Here is a 6,228-nt window from a genome sequence, read left to right as displayed (position 1 = left end):
TTTTTAAAACTTACCAAATTGTACCTTAAAATATAAAAAAAAATAGTAGGTGTAGTAATAGTAGTAACTTGTACTATTAGTACTCACTAAAGGCCAGACACTCACATACATTACCTAATTGAAGCCTCCCCACAACGCGACGCAAGTCACAACTGGGCAGGCTAGCTTTCAAGTCTGTGTCGTTAACCACTATGCTATCCTGCCTTTCAATGCAATGATTTATTATATATAGATTTTACACTGTCTAAGATTACACTAACCAAAATTTCTAGTGAATGAAACTTCTATTTGTAGGATTTATCTTTTTGAGTAATATATGTGTCAGGGTCCCAACAGGAAACAGATGGCACACTCAAAATAGGATAACTGCAGAGGATGTTATTTACAAAGGGAGTGTTGACATAATGAAGGTGTCACAAGGGAACAAGGAATGATGCAATAACCAGTGCCTTAGTAGCAGCTGAGTCCTTATCACCCCCTGGATCCGTAGGAACTAGGGGAGAACAGTTTCTGGAGGTAAGAGGGAGAAAGAATTGCAAAGTGAGCCACAGTGAGAGGTCAAGGACACAGTCAGTTCAGGGCAATTTTGAGGCAAGGAACTAGAGAAAGAAATACTATGCCTTCTCTTTCTGCTTTCCAATCCCTTCTTGGGGCTTCTCCACTGGTGAAACCAAGTTGAAAGTCAGACAAGTGACAGGGGTCCATTGATGTGCGCTGTACAGAGCACCCTGGTAGAATCAGAGAGCAGGGTGGAAAAGGGTAAGGGGATTGAGGGCATACTGAAATCTTCTGGAATGGGTCCATTCTAAAATGTTACCAAATAAAAGGCATGGGGCAGCTCACATGCCCATCACCATCTTCCTCCCTGGGATATGAAATGTTTGCTTCCAAAGAAGACAAATTAAAACCTACAAATTGGGTAGCAGTACAGATTCTCTCTCTGCCAAACAATTAAGCTATGTCTAATGTATATAAACTTAAGTTTAACATTTCTCCTTGATCACAGATGAATCTCTGGATAATTTCCAAGACACTAGCACATGTTTGTGGTTCAGTTCTGCTCCGAGTTCATCCTGATGACAGCTGGTTTTTCCTATGGCTTAACTGTGTCTTTAAAAGCAAATCTCCAGATAACCATGTCACACAGAATAAAGAAAGCATTCCCTTTTTTTCCCTCACACTGCAACCCTTTGCTTTCTGACATTGGACACATGCCATGTATTTTGCATTAGCTCTGTGGCAAATGTCTAGTGTTACAATCCAAGCACCAGTGCTCATTAGCCTTTTTAGGAGCTTGGAGACCAGAGTTGGAAAGGTACAACTTGGAGAAATAATTTTCAGTGAGCAAGTAGCAATTTGCCAAGCAGAAAAAAAAAAGAAAGAAAGAAAGAAAGAAACTGAGGAGGGGTGAGGAGGAAACCCAGACAAAGTTGTCTGAGTTAATGAACCAGAGTCTGAACCCATGACAGCAAAGGAAAAATAAAAATAGTCAAAGAACTCCTGCACAGCACTTACTGTAAAGAATAAAAAAGGATGCAATGAGTGGGGTTCTGTGAGCTGTTTCTTATAAATTCACTGATGCTTAGCACCTATGTGGAAAGCAAAAGGACTAAGTGGCTGGGGAGTGAACCTGGACCATCCTGACAGATGGAGGGGAGGGCAGATCATCGGGAGTTCATGTCATGTTGAGAGAGGGCTGGGCGCCCAGCCTGGACACCAAAGCCTCTGCCCACTCTGGGCAGAAATACCTCCAACTGGAAGGATATGACACAGCTAATGCCAGTCTTTGTTGAAAGACCAGCCCATACCTGCTGTATTCTCACCCTCATTCAACACACACACACACACACACACACACACACACACACACATATATATATATATATATATATATATATATATATATATATAAAACCATGAATATCCCAGGCACATACACTTCATCCTCTATGACTTTACTTATGCCTTCCATGCAGGCACAAACATTATAAAAGTTTCATTCTACCAGAAGTCAAATTCTGCAGAATATTATATGAATGAAGGAATAACCAAGTCTGCTGGGGTTCTTTGTGTTTATCTGGCATGATAGAGCCTGAGGAATATTTAGGAAGAGTCTTGCCAAGGATCCACTATGATTCTAGTCACAAATGCCAATGTGTGGGTAATTTTTTTTCACACCACCAAGCAATAGTCAGACACCAGCAGAGTGTCCTAAAATTCAACTCAATTCTAACACTGTCTACCTGGAGATAGCATCAGATCCCAAAGGTTGGGGGCTCAGTCAGATTTATTGTTATAAACTGCAATGTTACATCCACAAAAGCAAGAAATAGCATTTTAAATTTTCTGTTTTTGAACGTTTATTTATTTTGGGGACAGAGAGAGACAGAGCGTGAACGGGGGAGGGGCAGAGAGAGAGGGAGACACAGAATCGGAAACAGGTTCCAGGCTCCGAGCCATCAGCCCAGAGCCTGACGCGGGGCTCGAACTCACGGACCGCGAGATCGTGACCTGGCTGAAGTCGGACACTTAACCGACTGCGCCACCCAGGCGCCCCAAGAAATAGCATTTTAATCACAGAGGGCTAGAGACAAACTGGAAACTTGTCTTATTCACTATTGGAGTTTTTCGTATTTTTTTTTAAATGTTTATTTATTTTTGAAGGAGAGAGAAACAGAGTGTGAGCGGGGGTGAAGCAGAGAAAGACACAGAGACATAAAATTCAAAGCAGGCTCCAGGCTCTGAGCTGCCAGCAGAGAGCCTGATGCGGGGCTCAAACTCACAAACCGCGAGAAACCAACTGAGCCACCCAGGCACCCCGAGTTTTTCCTATTCTTAAAAAGATATGCAATTCCAAAGTTTGCCCAATCTATTTAAGGAAACAAAAGGTTGATATAACAGTAAACTAGATGTGTCTGTCAGTATGAATAGTCTTTATGGGAATTATTAAAAAAAGAAAAAGATAATAAGTATACTCCCATGAACCAAGAAAGTGGATCTTTGCAGTTCTATAAATGAGAAACCTCATCAAAAATCTATGCGTGTTCTAAAAAAAATTTTTGTTTTGAATTAAAAATGAAAAGTCATGTATCCTCCCCCCTTCCTCCTCCCAGGGGCAGGGAAAGGAATTGTGAGCAGCATCAAGTTCTACAGTAACTTTAACAGATACTGCTGTCATTGTCTCCCTACTTGCCCTCTTATCAGATAGTGGCTAGCATGGTGTCAAGGTTTCACGTACAAACATTTCCTGACCTGTACACCATTCCCTAGGAGCTTTACTCTCTGATAAATAATCTAATAAACACATTTTGTGGAAAGGAGTTGATATATATACATTTCAATTCAGATTTGCTTAATAGGTAACTTTGTTTTTTCTAAAACTAACTTACTCTGGATTGATCATTACAAATTGTGGTGGCTCCATACTGGGTTCTTTTTAGTTGAGGAGGCCCTGTGTTTGCCAGGAGATTCTTGCCTATGTGGTTCTGGGTTGTGGTTGCTCACAGAAAAACATTCATGAGAGTTGGAAGGTAGGGTTGAAGGGGTAGCCATTTTTACAGTTGGGAGGTTGGCTACTGTGGCAATAGCTTCTAGTGCCATCCCTGATCTTCAGCTCACCTTGTTGGGGAAGAAGGGGGACAAGCCAGGCTTCAGCTCCTCCCTCTTCCACCACTTACCCTCTCTGACTTCAAGACCTGGGCTGGATACGTGTGCACTTTCATGGTAAAGGCACTGGCTTGCCCTGCAGTCATCCATGTGATGAAGATTAGAGATGGTGATGTTCAGACGTGGGTTCCACTTTGTCCTCATGGGTTCTAGCTTGGTCCTTGCAGATAGGAGTTTGTCATTGCTCTTCCTAACTTCATGTTCGACGTCCTTCTCCATTGCTGCCCAGCTGATGCATAGTCACGTCAGGCCCAGCACCTGGCATGAAGGGAATAGCCTTGCAGAGGCCACTCCCACCATTTCATAAGGCTTGATCGACCCTGACTGAGACACTAAGACACACTTAGATTTGATCATTAGAGGTATCATGATTCCTTCCAGTTTAAAAATAAACTCTGGGAAAATACTCAGTTCAAAGGTCACAGTTGTTTCTTGACTGCCAAGGTAACTCTTTCCCATCAAAGTGGAAGCAGAATGCAAGGAGCAGGTCATGTGCCCACACTGGCACCTTGCTGGTGCAAATTACAAGTATTGATAGTACACTGGGCCTCTTAGCATCAACATATCTACCCACTCTAGAGCATAAGGGATATTTGGATAAGCACACAGAGCCCTTAGGCACCTGGGCATATGGCCCACAACCCTCTCTAGAAACCTTCCTGCTGTCAGTTTTACTCTCTCTTCTTGTGCTATGTTGGTCTCAGCAGCTTGCCAGTAAAGAGGTCTTCTCTGGGGAACAGGAGCTCTGTTGTTCTCAGGGTGTGCCTTACTTACCTGGTCTTCCGCCTTATCCTTATTTTAAGGGAATTGGCATAAGAAGGGAGCTGGAGCACTCAATTCTACATTCACTCGTTTCCCTCCCATCTCTGCAGATCCTTCTACAAGCACAAGAAGCTTATGACCTTCCTTTTATTAGTGGAGAAAAGAACACTTCCGTTTCATTATACACTTCTCCTTCCCCTCTTACATTCTATGACTTCTATAAAAGCCCTATTATCTGAGTCAGCCAGCCTTGGTTCTTGTTAGAAGAAGGATGCTTTTGGAATTTAGAAAAACCCCTTCCCTCTCAATAAAGCCTTGCTCTGAAGACACTGTCTCATTGGAATATATAAAATGCCAATTTGAAACTAGAGTTGAACAATAACGCCTTTGTTCTAGGCTTCCCTGAAGCAAATAAATAAATAATTGCCTCTGAATCAATGTCATCTAGGTACTGGGGACAATATAGAAAAAAACTACATCAGTGTAATATCTCAATATTATTTTCTTTTAACATTTATTTATTTTTGAGACAGGGAGAGACAGAGTGTGAACAGGGGAGGGTCAGAGAGAGGGAGACACAGAATCTGAAACAGGCTCCAGGCTCTGAGCTGTCAGTACAGAGCCCGACGCGGGGCTAGAACTCACGGACTGCGAGATCATGACCTGAGCCGAAGTCGGCCGCTTAATTGACTGAGCCACCCAGGTGCCCCAATATTTATATTTCAATATTATTCTAGCATTATACCTTTCAAAATTTTAATTACTATATGTAATATCTAATAGTTTATAAAGATTATAGGTGAAAGTGAGGTAATGAATGCTTATATCCATAGATGCTTAAAATTGAAAAAGACCACAAGGTTGGGTGGTTAACTATACATGTTTCTGGTAGGCATTGTATTTGGTTATTCATGAAAGAGACTGGAAATGGAAAAGGATATAAAAAGATGGAAGTTTTATTTTGTTTTTTTTTCGGGTTATAAACAAAAGGAGGTAGATAGTCCAGGCTGATAAGGCCCTAGGAACTGAGCCTGTTTCTATCTTTTTGTGCTACCATAGTAAATGTGTCTCCTTCATCCTCAAGGTCATACCATCATTCTAAATACAGCTGGAGCTACCGCCAACACATCTGCATTTCAGGCGGGAAGCCAGAAGAGAGACAGGAAGGACAAAAAGACTTTGTCAAAAGTTCCATCCAATGATTGCTCCTTATCGATCACAGTTATCTGCAAGGGAAGCGGGGAAATGTAATTTTTCATCGCAAACAATAATCCCAGATCCTGTTAGTAAGAAAGAAGAGAAAGGATACTGGTTAAGCCTTGAGCTGTCACTGCCATAACACACTTCTACCAAATTGTCATCCAGCTTCTGGACGATCTTCTCCAGTGACAGAAAAATCTGCCGCAACCAAAAGCAAACCAATTTAATAGCAGACTGACTTTTTCCTATGTCTACCTGAAATCTGCCTTCGTGATACTCCTACCCAGTCACTAGTTCTGCCCTATGGCATTGATGAGAACAAATAGTCTTCCTCCTCTACATTTGCCCTTCAGATACCTAAAAACACATTTTTCCAAAACTTCCTATTGTTGCCTTGTTATTTTGTGTTGTTGTATTTGTTCTACCAGACTTCATCTGAAATAGTCTGGATTACTTCTGTTTCTGGATTTACCTCCCTCTGCAAGTTCCTCTTAAGGTAGGATCTCAAGGGTGAACACGATATGTTCAACCTATCAACCTATCAATAACTCCAGGTTATCTGGTTGTACCAGATCTAAGGAAGTGATTGGAATGATCACT

At 41.7% G+C, this 6,228-nt stretch overlaps 1 long non-coding RNA gene across 1 annotated transcript; it reads left to right on the top strand.

Moving 5' to 3' along the window:
- Positions 1–440: 440 nt before the first annotated feature.
- On the top strand, positions 441–6,012 carry LOC111561972. Its single transcript, XR_002745045.2, has 2 exons — positions 441–516; positions 5,513–6,012. It is a non-coding gene; the product is annotated as an uncharacterized LOC111561972 (long non-coding RNA).
- Positions 6,013–6,228: the final 216 nt, after the last annotated feature.

Source organism: Felis catus, chromosome C1 (assembly GCF_018350175.1).
Source record: "Felis catus isolate Fca126 chromosome C1, F.catus_Fca126_mat1.0, whole genome shotgun sequence".
In the NCBI taxonomy this organism is placed as follows: domain Eukaryota; kingdom Metazoa; phylum Chordata; class Mammalia; order Carnivora; family Felidae; genus Felis; species Felis catus.
This window is presented reverse-complemented; position numbering and strand designations above follow the sequence as displayed.